This window comes from Heterocephalus glaber, unplaced genomic scaffold (assembly GCF_053883595.1).
Source record: "Heterocephalus glaber isolate CG9 unplaced genomic scaffold, H.glaber_assembly_v1.0 deba00001555, whole genome shotgun sequence".
Taxonomy (NCBI): Eukaryota; Metazoa; Chordata; class Mammalia; order Rodentia; family Bathyergidae; genus Heterocephalus; species Heterocephalus glaber.
In genome coordinates, this window is record NW_028258346.1 from 10380650 (window position 1) to 10398349 (window position 17700).

A 17700-nucleotide genomic window follows, 5' to 3' on the forward strand; every position below is an offset into this window, starting at 1 on the left:
TATACAGGGAACCCCCCCCCGATTTTATTAATATTATTTCACTTCATATGCTGAGTATTTGCTTATGTTAAAATATATTTTTAAACATATGATTTTAACAATTGTCATATATCTCCCTCCATTGTAATTCCTATATTGTAAACATTTTGATTTTTGTCCAAATCCTTTTTCAACAGATAGACTTGAATATACATCGGAGTGAGAGATATACCACAGAAACCCACAATCGGGAGACACATTTCTTTATACAGAATTTTTTAGTAAATTACTTTATACTTCTATGACTTTGCTTCCTTACTCATAAAATGAAAATAATAATAAAATTAGCTGTTGGTTTTTGTCACATTAAATGACATTATTGAAAAAAACTTTTTTTGAAGTGGTATGCTGTAAGATTTTAATAAAATAAGTCAATGTATATTTATGTATGGTAAAATGCTGGAAAGTTCTTTCATTAGTATTTTAAAAATGATTACAGTAAAAAGTTTGTAGCTTCATTTGATGGTAGTGGCCACAGGCACTATAGCAATTGCACTGGCTGAGCTGGAGTTGACTATGTCTTCATATTCTGGGGGTGGATCTAAATGAGGTTCTCTTTCACCACTCTACAGCTTCACCTGGCCAGCGGCTTCTTCATCGGTTGGAGGTGGATCACAGTTGGACAGGTGAGTGGAGACAGAATCTGAGCCCCCAACTACATATTCCAGAAAGCCTGGAGACAGTCCACTGCTATCAAATACTTCACCTTGTGGTGGAGGAGGAGTGATAATATTAAGGTGGTGAGGGAAAGGAATCTTTACAAATTCAGCAGTGCTGCATAAGTGTCAAATACTTTAGTTGTTACCAGTAAAAGTAATGAGAGTCGGAGTTAAATGTACCATGGCATAAACATAACCCTGAATTATCATATGCCCCATATGTAGATGCAGAAGGGGTTATGATATGATAGCAAAATGTACATACTATTATCTGAGGATATGGAGTACAGATTCCACCAAGCTAATGGAGTCAAATAATGCTTTTGAGTGGAGGGATCACCTCTAAGGCTTAGAAGATGACTAAGAATCACAACACTTTCAAAAATCTGAGGAGATGAGGAAAAAGTCAGCATGAAGAAGAAAAAAGATAAAACATTACATTTTTAAGAACTAATAAGTATGCTGGGAAGATAAAGAGAAAATTAGAGATCGAATTAAATTACCTAATTATCACAAAAACACTGATGCAGACTCATACACAAGACTCTCCCCGGTTGTACATATAATAACACCAACCTTGATCTCTACTGACAGTTCCCTGAAAAGTTAATTAACTTTTCCCTGAATTCTGCTGTGTGGTGTTTGATCATGCTATGGCAACAAGGAGAGAAAGACATAAAGAAATGTATTCTCTTCCAGAATAATATCTGCCTGTTTGGAAGGCATAATTGGAAAAGGAAAAATAAGTTATTACCCACCAGACTGTTTTATTTTTCTAGATTTATAAAGTTTTTCTAGATAAAAATTGGAACACAAAGATTGGGGATTGGAGGACCACCAACTTTGCCCCTGATCATGAATTCTCAGCATGCATACCCTCAACTCTACATAGTCATCTGACACAAAGGAATGTGTTTCATTATTAACCCTGACACCAAGCTTCTCAGTCACACACACACACACACACACACACACACACACACACAAACCTCAATCACTTGGTTTAGTTTATTACAACAAAAGTGGCAGTTGTGTGAGTAGGTAATGCCAGGATAACGTGTGTTTTCAGATTGCAAGAAGGAAATGAGAACATCCCTTTAATGTAGCAGGAAACTACTGAAAAAAAGTCAGATTATTTTGCATTGGTGTTGAGGGAAACTAATTTTACAATAAGCAAGAGATATAATGTTTTAACAGTGAAACAACAAATTGTACTGTTAACTGTAACTACGATGTTTAGAATGATTAAAAGAAGGAATCTCAGATTTCAGGATGGTGTCCTTCAGCTACTGTCTGCTCCACAGAAATAGTAGTAGAAAAAGAGTCAGACTTTGGAACTAGAAAAGATTAGAAATATATGTCACAACTGAAAGGAAAGAATAAATTATTGTGAAATAAAATAAACCAATTGCAATCAATCCATGTAATAGTCAGAGTATAATATGACACCCATATAGCAAAATACCAATTTACAAAACCACATTAGGAATCAGGGATAGATATTGAGGACATACTTTCAGATTCTTGGGAGGCTAGCAATAAACAGTGAAGGAATTCTCCTAGAGAAAGTGAAACAGTTCTCTGGACGACATAGGAAAAATCAAAGGCAAAAGTTAAGATGTTGTCAAACAATTGTTCATTCATTCACCTATTTAATAAGAGATTTTGTCATTCTTGATAATTCTTGCTAATATAATTCTGCCCTGGCAGAACTTTCAAGAAATATTAGTGAACTATGACTAAAAGTTTGATTATGATAAAGCACAATAATGCTCATAAAATTACATGTTTATGACAGTTTTCAAACACTTCAAGGAATAATGGAAGGATAGAGATTATATTATTGTACACATGCTATAACTGTCCATCTTTTGTGCCTCATTGAACTAATTCCTTCATTTTTGGTGCATTCCCATTCCCACTTTACTTAGAGACACCTCCCTCAGTACTCCATGAATACTGAACTAAACTTAATGAAAAGTTTTTGAAAACAGAGGTAAAATGTTATCATCCTCATGTGGAATTATTTCTTTAGAGTAACTACCCATTTTACTACTATACTGATGCATTTTATTGCTTGTCAGAAAGTGTTTTCTGAGTGCTCATCATGGACCAGGAACTCATAGAAACCACAGGATACAATAATTAACAAAACTGCAAAGTTCCCAGTCTAGTTGTCTTCTTTATTTAGAAGTCTTATTAGTATTCACTGAACCAAAATTACATTGCAAACACAACTGGAAAGCTAATAGAGACATCAAGTCTGAGTATGAAGAGGCTGTTCTTTTGTGTAAGGAAAATTGACCAAAACCTGATAATTTCCATTATTTTAAACATCTAATGTTAGACTTTAGACAAACATATTTTTATATTGGGGTGAGCATGTGTGTGTATGACTAAGTGGAAAAAATAACAGCACAAGTATTCTTATCTTCTTATGGGTATTTTATAATTCTTGATGGATGGTGTGATTTATCTTGAAAATTGAACTGTAGATAAGAGAAAATACAGAGTATTTACAGATATGTACATATTTACAGATATGTAAGTTTTGAATAAAAATATTCACATGGGTGCCTTCAGTACAGTACTTTGTTATAATTTGACATGGAACATTTTATTCTGCATCTAATTTTTTCAAAGAAATAGGCTGTGGAAAAAATTTCAATACATACAAAAGATCAAGATAAGTATCTTATGGTTATTTGAGTCCTTAAATTATTTCCCTTGTGGAATAATTTACAGTATAACTTAATGACTAAAATTAAAATACTGGTGACATATTTTTATACCTTGAAAATTATATATCATCAAATTTTCCAAAATAAACTTAACATGCATACTACACAAAGGAAAGAAATAATAAACCTTAATTACCATTAAAAGTTAAGACTTGGAAAACTGAAATATTAAGAACAAGACAGTACTGTAGTTATTCTTCTCATTGAAGCCAAAATGTCTAGGAAAATAAAGATACTGCTTTCAGAAATAAAACTGATTAAATAAGAACATGATCAAAATATCTAAATTGTGAATTCAACATATCAACCTTAGAATTCCTAGGGTCAGTTACATTTTAGGACCCTACTCTATATTTGTGAAATGTATTATTGGGTTAAGTTTTTGAGAATGAATCACACATTTTACATTTTGAACTTGAAATTTGATATACAGCTAAACACATCCTAAGCTATAGAGATGAGAGCTAGAAAATAAGGAGAGATCTCAGGGAAATTGTGTGGAAGTGATAGCTAAAACAAAGAAGAAACAAAAAAAAATCCTTTATCATATGTAATTTCATAAAAAGACAAATCGTGCTTCCCCACCACAAAAGTCTCTCGTTATTCAACCAAAAATTTGGTTGAGATGAGAATTTGGATGTTATTCATGTTTTTGAGAAAACACTAGAAAGGATTAGGAAGGAGCTATTAGAAGACAATGAGAAGAAAGAAAATCCATGATAACTGTATAGTTATTATAGAAATTACTGATGTAGCAGATGGAGCCTCAATTACTCTTACCAGTAAGTATAATTAATCTTATCAGAAATTCCTTTTTATAAATTGGCTTTTCTTGCTCTGGACAGTCTGTATTGATGGAACATTTGTTTTAGGTAGATTGCATAACTGCTTGTAGAATGCAAATTTTATTGTATCTTTGCTCTATAGATTTGTTTTGTTATGTTTAGAGCAAAAGTTAACACAGAGACATATTTAGAAATGTGAACTTGTTGGGATTCTCGCGTGTGTAAAGATAGGGCCATTCTGAACTCCTTGCTGCCCCAAAGCCAATGGTGGAGAGATAAGAGTTGATGGTGAGGAAACCAGGTTATCAGGGGCCAGCACCCTGAGAGATGGAGGGAGCCATCGTTCTCAAGGAACGCAAAGGGCTTTCAACAAAGGGGGAAGGAAGGCACGCGGTGAGCAAGAAGACAACGTGCTGAGCGGGGATATTTGTCACTTGGGCATGTATCTCCTTTCTTCCTGTGGCTGGAGTGTCACAATCTACCTCAGCCACCTAGGTCCAGCGCCAGTGCCCTTTTATTTTTCATTTTTATTTATTTTACTTAAATTCTTTTATTGGTACATTGTAGGTATACAACACAACTACATTTCTCATTGGGAATTTGTACCTTTACATGATGCATATTGGTTCTTACTTTTTCCCCATTCCCAGCCTTCCCTTCACCCCCTCCACCCTTCCCTATTTACAAAGACTTTGTTTCCATTTTTTCCTTTTCTCATCATTTTTCCTTTCCCTTCTTTCTTTTCCCCTGCCCCTCCCACTACCCCTACCCCTTTGGACCTTTTCTTCCTGTTTTGCATTATTGATTATTCATTCTAATGATTGATACATTTTAGTATACAATATAATGCCATTCATCTTTGGAAATTTGCACCTTTACATAATCTCTCTTGGTTCTTATTTTTCACCCTTGCCTAGCCCTCCTTTCAACCCCTCCATCCCTCCCTATTTATAAAGACTTTGTTTCCATTTTTCCATTTTCTCATATTAATTCCATTCCCTTCTTTCCTTTCCCCTACCTCTCCCACTTCCCCTTCCCCTTTGCCCCTCCAGTGTCCTTTTAAAAATTCATATGTATTATTTCTCTGAAAACCCCCAACAATTTACATGCCTTGCATTAGTTAATGTATAAAACCAAAGACTAAGGAAAGGTGTTAAAGATTCTGGAATTATATCTGATATTATGTGGGTTCTCCAAATATAAATAAAGATTATTTGGCAGTTAACATCTTTGTCACTTAGCTGTAGCTTGCACCAAATTTTATAATGTGAATGCTGGGCAAAGGAAGGGATTGTAAGCTTGGGGAAGGGCAAAAGAAGCAAAGGTAGCCACTGTTAGAGAAGGATGTTATGAATGTTAGTGATGAACCTCAAGCAAGAAATTCCTGGACCCTAAGGTGTTAAGTTTCAATGAGGAAATAGTATAAATAGGTTTAAGTTCTCCCTGTACTACTTTGGAAAAAAATCAGAGGAAAACTTAAATAAATTGCCTAAAGGTTAGCAGATTTCTATGCAAATGTATTAGTATTTCTCTGATGCACCTACACCCTCAAATTAAAATTAACTCTCGTTAGAAAGATGGTGGAATTATTCTAGTTCCAAGTTTGCAAACAAGATATTTTTCCAGAAATTTCTGCTTATTTGTTTTCTTAAATCTATAATGATAACTCAGCATATATTTAAAATGCCAACTCCCAGCTTTAGTTCTAGCATTAAAGTGCTTGGAAATCATCGGCCCCAGCTATATCATAAGAAAAAGCAAAAGAGACTTTCCATCAAGCACTTCACACTTCTCGCAGACTCATTAGAGAACAGGGTTTACAAGGCAAAGTGCAAACCCGAGAAGTGAGAGACAATATCTCAACCTGAAGCTCATGCAGGGAAAAACACTCAATCAGTATTTTTTAAAAAATAACTGAAGCATGAATGTAGACCGGAATGTGAGTGAAGGCAACACTTTGAAGGGGACAACACTCCAGTGGCGTTTTATTTCCAGGATATTCACCTAATGCTCATGGTAAAGATCGGAGAAGAATTAACTATGAGGGACAAGAGTGAGTGCTGTGCAGTGTGGCAGCACAATCTCCATCTCAAAGACTTTACTTCACAGGAAAGAGCTGACTTGTTTTGTCCACAGCTAGTATGGGTGCTTGCTTTGGTAGAAATGGAATTTAAAACTAAAGCACATGTTTACAAAAAAAAAAGTCTTTAATTGGAAGGTTTAGAAAGAAGACAGGAAAGAACTCCTCCTTAGGTAGTTGGTGGAGGTACACTCTTGACACAGAGCTTCAAACTGGCCCAATTGCAAAGATGGGAAGGCTGGCTTTTAAGGACTAGCTGGTAGCCTGGGATCAGATTGACCATCCTGCATCATAACCCTGGAATCTTTATGGCTGAGGGACCTTTTCATTTCCCAGAAAAGACAACTTCTGTTGGTGGTGGTCTCAGTCCCATGGAACTCCATCTTTCCTAGAACCCAGATGCTTACAAGTTTAGGAAAATGCTGGAGACTTCTGGACCTAGCTCAAGGTCCCTGGAAGTCCCCCATCCCGGTGTTCTCATTCTTGATATAGGTGAGATTATATAAAATCAGAACTAATCAAATTTGTTTTGTTAACTTTTAGACAGACATTCACTGAATGATTATCATACCTATATGCCTAGCTGAAAAGAGATTCGACCCAAAGTTTTAAGATAACAAAAGATACAAAGTGACCAAGGTTTGTTCTGCTTTTAGTTAGGAATGGGAGATCTGTAGGCCCAAGTGAAGAGTCATGGCTCATAGCAAAAATGACTTTGAAGTTCCGGCCTGTACCAGAAAAATCTCAAATCATACTTAATGCATAGTAGGCAGGCCCAGGACTATCCCCGTTCTCCATCCCTGTGAGGGTCCCTCATTGTATCATTTAGAGATTAAGTGAGGTTGTGAGATTTTAGCTTCCTGTTAATATGTTTGTGAGCTAATTTGTTCGATTCCTCTAAGGCCATTGTTGTTAATTGTTACCCTGATATGTCCTTAAAGGATACTGTTTAATTACAGCACTGGTTATCTCTTATACTCTAATGCTTTCATGCTGTTAGATAAATGGAGAGGAAAGGGGGAAGGCAAGGAGATGAGATGATGAGGAGTAGAGAAAAGGTAAAAATAAGGTGGGGAGACAATTGGAAGATAGGAGAAGGACACACTGAAAGAAGAAGCAAGCCAAAGGAGAAATGCTTGGCATGTTAAGTATTAGAATCAACCAAAATGAGCCAAGAAGAACCAAGAGAAAGAAGTGCAAGAGAAATAAAGAGAGATTGGAAGGAAAAAGGAAACGGAATGACTCCAACCCAATAAAGTAGCAAGTTTACAATAACTACGTCCACCAAAATAACAACAAAAATAAGAATAAACCTCATCACACAGTTGTTACAGCATGAACCCAGAGCTTCTACATAGCTGCACTATACTGGTATCACTGGTTCCCGTTACCAGTCCCTATTGTGGGCCAGACTATTGCCTATCCCAAGCCTGGAGGACTGTTGCTCCCGCCTAAGTCGTGTCCTGGATTGGAGCCCTGGTTGTGCCCCCTTGCAGACCCCCGCGTATCTCATTGCCTCCATCGATTTGCCAGATAAATATGAGCTCCGTGTCTTTCCTCCAGCAGGATTTTCTTCCCTGTTACCATATAGGGCCTCAAAGCCGCTGTCCAAGTGCTGATCTACATGTCTCAGGACACAGATGTGGACATATTTCGCCCTTCCCCACAGATACAGCAGAAGGCGCCCTTCTCTCCTGGCTCCACGGAGAGGGTGGATTGTTTTCTGATTTTGCTCCTTGTAATTGACCCAGAAGCAGGTTTCCCTCCCTTCAGCTTTTCACAGATAGACATCGCTGGTCTTCTGCTCCCCCCAGGAACCTACCAACAGTCCTGGGTGGGGCACTGAATATACCACGTATGGGTTTCGTAGCTGTCGGTTATCACTGAGTCAGTTCCATCTCAAAAGGTAAAGGTTAAAGCTGTACTACTGGAGACATGTTGGTAAAGGTCACGGTGCTCTGAGAAACAGACTTCCATAAAGATTGAAATGTAATGACAGGATGGTAGACCACACATCCTTCCCACACAGCATTAACTGGGCTCCAGTACCACACAGGTGGACTACAGCTGAAAGAGCTGCAAGATGTGACTCCCCAGGGAGGAAGATGTATGAAAACCCAGGTAAGAAGAGAAGCAAAAACATGAACACTAGAAGAATAGGAAAACTGTAACTCCTACAGCTACAATAAACATTAAATTCAAACTAACTTTCAAAAAAGTAGACACAAGACCTAAAACCTCAAACTTCTAGAAGAAAATCTGCATTTTTATACAACAGTTTAATTAGATAAACTGCATGCATAAAACTCTCATAGAAACCAAAAGGAAAACTAGTTAGTTGACTTTCATTAAAATTCAAAAAATTCTTGCTTCATGAATACAACGTTCAAATATATTAAAAGACAAGGCCCAGATTGTTAAAAAGTATTTTTGAAATTTCTAATTAACAAAGGACTTATATCCATAATATGAAATTTTTACATCAAGATGACAACTACATAAAGAGGTGAAGGAATATTTTGGACCATTGGTTCTCCAGGTATGTATATGAATGACCAACAAGCTCATGAAAGTTGTGAAGCATCATTGGTCAAATAGAAAATGCCAATTAAAACCAGTGTGTTGCCACCATAGACCTGACAGAATATTTCAAAATGCTAATTTTTATTGATATGTGACACCTAAAACCCTCTTAGCTACTGCTAGAATTACACAGTAGTACAATCTTTTTGGAAACAGCTTGGTAATTTATTTAAAAGTAATACACACAGTTCTATATGATGAAGTTATATATTCCTGCTTATTTACCTATGATGAAAATGAAAACTTTTCCACGTTTTTCTTTTGAGAATGTTTGTATTGACAATACTCTTAGAGGCCATGTGGGAGAGACACTCCAATCTTACACAAGCTTGGCAAAAATAAATAAATAAATAAATAAATAAAAAGAAAGCTACGTATCTGTGCAAAGATACACAATAAAAAAAAGCAGACCTGTAATACACTTACTTAGCAGAAGAAGTGAATCTTAGGACCGTTAGGCTCAGTGAAAGAAGCAAGACACAAAAGATAAATATTAGTCTACTTGAAATTCTAGGAAAAGTGAAACCATAGCAACAGAAAGCAAAGCAGTCGCTTCTTGTTTGTGAACAAAGGGTGCGAAATGACTGCAGAAGGGCACAGGGAAATGTCTTTGTGTGATAAAAAGAGTCGAGAGTCTGTGATTATTTTTGTGACACAAAACAATCAGGCCATGAAATGCAGGAGCAAACTTGACACTATCCCTCCGAACTTGGTACGACTAGCTTTTAGACAAAGTTCTTATTGTACTTATGTTGAAAGTTAAAAAAAAAATTTCACACACACACACACACACACTCATAAAATTTTAAACAAGCCTCCTTTTTAACCATGCTGGGTCAACATAAAAAGAATACTCTGTAATCAAGGCTGAAAATATATGCAATTTAAACATTGTCCAAGGCATGAAAATGACCAAAAGTTGGCCTCTGCGGGCTAAAATGAGTGACTGCTTCATTATGTCTTTAGCTTCAGTACAGGCTTCCCTCTTTTTTGGATTGTGCATTTATTTTTTTTTAGTTTTTATTTTTATTGGTACATGTTTGCAGTACATAATTGCTCATGGGGAGGTGGTATATATACATTACACATCTTAATTCTTTTTTCTACCCTTTCCGCTCCCTTCCATCCCTTTTCCCTCTACCTTTTAGTCCTCTTTCCCCTTTCAAAAGAATTATATTCCTATTTTCTGTTATCTAGAATTTATTATTCTCTTTAGTGCTATTATTTGTTGGATTTCTCATATGATAGAAACCATGTCACATTTAAGCTTGTATGTCTGATTTAATTCACTTATAGTCTCAAGGTGCATACATTTTCCTAAAAATGACTTGTTTATCCTCTTTTATGGAAAAATAGCACTACATTTTGTGTAAATACCTCACACTACTTTTCTTTATCCCTTCATGTGTTGATGGACATTTAGGTCACCTCCAAGATTTATGAATTGTGTTACTATAAATATAGGTATGTGTGTATCGCTGTAATGTGATTTTTTTAACTTTCTTTTTTATTACATAGGACTAATAACCAAGACTAGGTTTAACTCCATTTCTTGACAACATCTAATCCAAACCAAAGCTTTATTTCCTTAAACCTGCCAAAAAGCAACCAGAGTCAAGCTTGATTCTCTACCAGGTGCTTTCCAGGATCCTGTTACTGAGACAACTGTGTGTGTGTAACCTAACTTGCTAACTGCACATTTATTCTTGATGGTCTTTGTCTACAGACATAGTTTGTTGCCCATTTATAAACATTAAGCAAAACTCATCTGACTTTAAAGTGAAAGTGTTAATTTTTAAGTATCAAGGCAGAAAGGGATGGTAGAGGAAGGTGACTCATACCATGGCAGCCAGGAAGCAGGGAGGGAAGGGAGGAACCAAAGACTAGAATACACTCATGCCAGTGACACCCTAGTGGCCAGGGTGCCCACCTAACTTCACAAGTGGCTGTGAACTCGTCAGTGGATGAGGTCCCTGTGAGCACAGAGGCCCAGGATCCAGTCAACACCCCAAGATATGAACTCTAACCCCTTGAGACTTGGGGAAACATGTTAGATCTTAACCCCCAACAATGATTTGATGTATATCGAGAACTGGACACAGTAGTGTTATCTGTAGGAGCTTTGTTCCTGCCAATATGCTAAGTCAGATTTTTCTTGGAATGCAGGTCATACAATAATACATCAAAGCAAACAAATGATGTCATTGCTCTACAGTTTGTAAATTCCCCACCTTGCAACAGCTGAGTGTGGCACAGAGCACTGTGGAGTTCTATAGTCCTCAGGCTGCCATGAGGGTTACAAATTGCGGAGTCTCCTGTGCAGTCACTGTCACCTAAATTGTCAGTTCCCTTTTCAGCCCCACCCCTGGAACCCATCTGCCACTTTGCTACTGGACTTTACCCTTTTCCGTTAGTATTAATGAACTGCATTCTTTCCTATTAATAAGTCTTAATAAATCCCCTGTCCCACAAGCCATATCTAGATATTCTCTTTGGTCTCTTAGCAACCTACTCCTTTGCACTGACACAGCTGGCTGTAGATGACACAAAAATATACTTCAGTAAAACTTAGAAAAACCAAATGAAGTCATGTGCTTTGAATAAATTAGATTCGGGAAACAAGAATTTTTTTTTCTTGCAATAGTGTCTCACAAGTGGTGGGTATAAGGACCCAGTAGGTGGCATATAGGTTTGAATTGTCATTGCCATTGCTGGGGCTGTTTATTTGGCCTGGGACCTGAACACTGCTTTTCCCACAGGTACAATGGAGCTTCCCCAGGGCATATGGGGAGAGCTAAGAGTCCTGGGAAGGCCGGGAGCAGAGGTGTTCGCCAGTGGATGTAGACCGCACTCACCTTCCAGTTTTGTGTGTATTCCAAATAGTTTCCACACACCTTTTCATCCTCCAATTTTCTTCTTCACCTCTGATGTCTACACACTCTTTCTTCATCGTATGCATTTTAAAGAATGAATAAAATAAGGTTTTATCCTGCAGGGTGGGTTCCTATACACTTGAAGAGTTTCTATAAACATCTTATATGGTTTTTCCCATGTCCTTGGCAAGATGAATAGGTTAGCAATTTAAAAACTTACTTTCCTTTCAATTTATACTCCTCTCAAATTCACCTTGGATAGTCATACAAAGGAATCTTTAACTGCATATTTTCCATTTACAAAAGAACAGCTATACATATTTAAACTGCAGAGCCCAGACATCAAAAATTCAAAACTATTAAAAGAATTGAAGAGCTCCAAAAGGAAATTCCTGAGGCAGAGGGAAAAAAAAAAAAATCCATAGAGATCCTTGTAGGGTACAGTGGAGAGCTCACTAATGAGAGTCGGACAGGATTCACCAATTGCTAACCCCAGCTCAGAGAGCATCTTAGGTAATAAAATCATGCAAAAACACTTGAAAAGGAAAGTGATAGGAAAAAAAGATAGAGTTACTGTAACAATGCTTAGCTAACCAAAAAGACCTCACTCAGCTTGTAACATTAGTCTGTCTGAAAATCTCCAAGATGCTAAGGGTCCTGAAATGCAGGCACTGTAAATGCAACCTGAAATAAAAAGCTGTCTAATTCTCAAAAGCAAGTATTTCTACAACACGTTAAAGGTGAGAAAATTTGTTATATTAATTAAATAAACTCTTGAGAAGAACACAAGTTGGATGAAGTGATCTTCTATGTGGCAAAATACACCACCAAAAAAATGATGGAAGAGAAAGGTGTTGAAATCAAATACCAACTTGTGTTCATGATGCTAGAAACAAGAAACCAATTAGGTCTCAGGTTCTGAAAGTGGTGTAAAATTAGAAAGATTGAAGTTGATAAACACTTAATATCCAATTCTTTTGTCTTTAGCCCCTGGAATTCTGCCAGTTGAAGATATTTTGTATCAGTATTTTGAAAACAAACCCAGACAAAAGCTTATGTAAATATTTATTTTGTGATTAGGAAGTGCTAGGGATCAAGATAATCTATGAAAATGTAGCAGTGAACCATTTTACATTTGATAAAGTAAATCAGACTGTGGAGTTCTTTCTGTATTGGATGATGATTACGGAAATAGTATTCTTGCTTCCTTATATTATAGAATCAGAAGTTGTTTTTCTTTTTAATCATCACATACTGTAGAATGTCAAATACACTGTGATATAATGGTTCATTACAAATAAAAATTAGACATAACTCATACTGGTAAATTTCAATCCCTAGGTATAATTCATATTATATTCGGAATTGATGACTGCACATGCAAATGATTATTGGTTTCAGTAAAAGCGTTTTATAAAAGGGCTAGAAAAAATAAAAACTTGTTTCATATTACCTTTTTTTCCTAAAGTAAAAACTTAGAAGATATGTATCAAATATCTGTATATTGTTTTATATTGTGTAGAATATGATTTGAAGTTTTCATTAACATTTTTTGATTGCCCAGCAAACTTTTCAAAATATAGTTTTACTTCTCCTTAGTCTAGTACTTGAGACTTCCTCCAATTTGATACTATCTTTCTCCCTTTGCAAATGATAATCCATGTATATATAAACACAAATGCTTTTCACCCGTTTTTCTTTTCTTCTTCATTTGGCCTTAGACTCTTCTCACTCTCTTCTCTCTTCTTTTGTTAATTGAAATGTGTTTCTCCAAATACTAATATAAATGCTGATAAGAAAAAGTTCACTTTATCTCTTACTTTGACAACTCCAAGAATCTTGGTAATGTCACAGAGGAAAACTGCAAGATCAGAATGTATAGGAATTTTGGAAGTTTAATACTTACCTTTTATCTCCGGAGCCTGACTAGAATCAAATAATAACCACCACTTAAGTCTATTACAGTGAACAGGCAAATTGTTTACTTGGACAAGGGCCCCCTAGAATACTACAAACTAATGAAGCTGGATTAATCCAAGTAGTAAACTATGCAGGGAGCAATGTGAGTAGATAATTCCGGTTCTCAAAGAACAGACTGCTTGTTGGGGGTGTGGGGATATGGTTTCTGTTTTCAAGTTATAATTGGTGTATTTTTCCCACCATTTGTCTCTTTCTGTTCCATATTCTGTATTTTCATTACAATAATTGTTTTTCACAATAATTTTTTGGGGAAAACCAAAAACCTACAATAGTTCTTCTACTTCTTAAATCACACAAAAGAAATCCTCTGTCTTATTTCTAGTACATGTCAGAAACAAATAAATTGTACAGTATCATCAATTTCTTATTCTTCAATCCAATATTTTTGTTCTTTCCTTTTTCCATAAAGATGTACATTTCCTAGACTTCTGCTCCATCTTTAACAATTTTCTTCTTCAGCTCTGATGTCTACATATCTTTCTTCATTGTATGCATGCTCAAGAATGAATAAAATAAAGCTTTATCCTGTGAGTGGGGGAGTTCCTATACATTCAAAGAGTTTCTATAAATATCTTATATAAATTTTCTCATATCCTTGGCAAGGTAAGTAGATTAGCAATTTAAGAGCTTACTTTCCTTTTAATTTTTACTCCTCTCACATGAGATGTTGCAATGCCTTTTGCCCCCAAGAAATACAGTTTAGGGTTTTGCTATTCAAACTTCATACTCAATGGAATGTGACAGCCAGCAGCCTTAACTTAACCTGCAAATTTGTTAGAAATATAGAATCTCAGGCTCCATTCCTGATGTACAGAATCAGGGTCTACCTTTGAGCAAGCATAGCAGGTGATTTAAATCCACATTAAAATTAAGAAATCACTGGCTTAAGTGATTTGCAGCACCTCCAAGGCAGTCTGTCTAACTACATTAGCAGTGAAATGAAATTATATCCTCCTATGAATTAGTAATTAATGGCATCACAGCTTCTCTGTATGCTTTTTTCAGCTTTTCAAAACATAATGTCCAACCAGATTTTTTTTTCTTTAGCTACTAGCCAAATCCTTCTCTTCCTTAAGCCAAATATAGTAAACAAGATACACTGGGAAACACTTCAATTCCTGTGGACCTTAACTTCAGTTTTATACAGTCTTTTTGAAGAGTTCTAGAAAATCCTAATTTTAATAAACATCATGAAAAATAAAGGATAGAATATAATGAGATCTATATAAGGACCTTCTATCAATAAAGATGAGAAATTTCCTTAAGATGAGAAATTTCAGCTGAGATCTGAAAAGTGAGTAAGAATCACCCACATGAAATGACATGTAGTAAGAGTGTATTAGGCAGAAGAAAAAGATTTCTTCTTAATATTCTCAACAAACAAAGCAGTTGTATATGGATATTAGGAAGGACATTTGTTAAAACCTGATAAATCTGATAATAACCTTTTTCTCTTAAATTCATGTGAAATTATTTGTTCTTTAATCTAGGAGAAATACAAGCACTGTCCTATCTCTAATTAGAACACCACTGTGTGTAACCAGAGTCCTTAAAATTTGTCAGGTGTCTCTAGATGGTAGAAGCAGTGATTACAAGCTGACTTAAACACAGAATTATTTAGAAAATAGAATAGTTGAGATTTAGTTAATTAAGAAAAATGACAAAGTAATTGTTACAACTTTCTTGACCTGCAATGGAAAGGATGTAATTGTCTTTCCCTCAATAAGACAACACAGAAAAAGAAAAGAAAACAAAGAAAAATGTTGAGCTCTGGTTTAGGCTTCTTATTTTGGGGTAAATGGTAGATATTCAGGTGAAATGTGTAATTTTCACAAACTCTTTACATTTATGTAAAATTTGAGAAAGCTATTTGAAATAGAATATCATTCGGCAGGGTTTCAGATTGCATATGGTTTTAGGAAGAAGATAAAGATGGCATGGAAAGGTAAAAATCATAGACATCTGAGAAACATGCTTATCTGTAGAGGTATTTGGAGGTTGTAGCCTGAATTATCTGAGTCATAATACAAAGGAAGAGAAAATAAAATGATTTGTCCTTAAATGAGTGACTAAATTGAGTCAGAAGGGTGATAATTGCACCCATGTTATGGTAGAAAGCCATCACTGTAAATTCTCCACTTTTTGGCACCTAAAAGTATACCTGTTTAGTTTTTAATCCTTAAATAAAGTTATAGAAAATCTGAAAGGACATGGAAAGAGATAGGATGGGTCATCCATCTCAATTGTCTATGATTTGCACCCTAAATAATTCTTGGACTACATTTGAAATCTTGAAGCCCATACTTAATGCAATTATGATAGCATAATTATTTTAATCATTTTCCATTAATTTTTGCCCATTTCATTTCTTCTGCTTTTTCACTTACTCTAATTTGTTTATTACTTTTATATTCTCACCTTTTTATTTCTCTTTTTGATATAAAAACCGTCAACTGTCTCCAACCATAAAAAGAAAAGCTCCACACACATCCAAATGGGAGCTACATTATTTTCTCACTCTAAGAGGTTTGGATTCAGCTATACTAATTTCTTCCAGTTTAGGATGGGTAATCCTTAGTATAGCCCAAAGAACCTCCAAATTTCCATGCTAACAACTTTCAAAAACTCCATCAAATATGTGTATGTTCTTGTTGTTAAATCTACCCCCATTAGAGCCATTTGTAATTTATTCGAGACCAAAACTTTTGTGAGTAAACACAGAATGGAGTTTATAATCATTGAGCAGAGAATATATTTTAAAGATGGGATTTGAGAGGCCTGAAAAACTGAGAACCACAGATCTTCAGATCTCTATCTGACTCTCATATAAATTATGCAAACCAGATCATCAGAACAATCTCAGAAACTGTTGCTAGATGAGGTGATTCTGCAGATTAATGTCCCTAAATCTGGTAGTCTATAGAGAGAATATTCATATTAAAAGCAGATATATTTCACAGGAAGGACTTTTGTGGAACTGTTGGAAACATGTGTCCATGTTTCCCCATGGTTAGAGCTTTCTCTGAACAAAGAAACCTGGATGTAAGTGAAAGGGCAAGCCTCCAGGACTGAAAGCAAAGAGCACCCCAAACATAGTGAGAGAATGCTGGGGATATTTGAAAGATTTATCCTCTCTCAGAACTATATGCTCTTACTTTGAGGGGAGTTAAATTTCTGAGCTATTTCTTTAAATTCATCTTCTCTTCCAAAGAATAAAAAGAGGAGGAGAAAAGCTGAAGTTCCTATGTGACACCCGAATCTGGAATTCTGGAGCCCTCTACTGTGGTGCCACCCTCTCCACTTCCCAGACACAGGCCTCCTGCAAGGCGCTCATCTCCTCATTCTGAAGGGCAGCGGAGGCATGCGGAATGGAGGGGTACTTCCTAGGCTATCTCAGATTCAGGAAGCTTGTGTTTACACTCAGGAATAAAATGAACAAATGAAAATATTAAAATCCTGTTAGTGTTATGTCACCAGCTGATTCCTTGTTTTACATTCATGACAGTAAAGGAGATAGAATGGCAGACCTATCTCTACTTTCTGTATTCTAATAGTTTACATTGATTAATAACAGGTGTTTTGCATGATCCCACAAAAAGCATTTATGTCACAAAAATGACTTTGGCTTCATTAAAAAGTGAAATCATCAGAATAAAACATTATAAAAAGGAAGAGAGTAATACTTTTTTCAATTGTGATAAGTAGGTAACTCCATTACAATAATTTAATTTCACAAACATTTATTTAGTGTTTTATCTTTTTCAAGTATTCTACAAAGCTCATTTAAAAATAGCATATTTAATAATTACACTACTGTTGCTAGGTTGATATTAGTTTTTATTTTCTTCATTTACACATGAAGGGACTCATTTTGGAGTGGATTACTCTCTTATCAATGATGATTATTTTTAAACTAAAACAAAAAGAACCTCTTTTAAACTAACATGATTACTATATTAA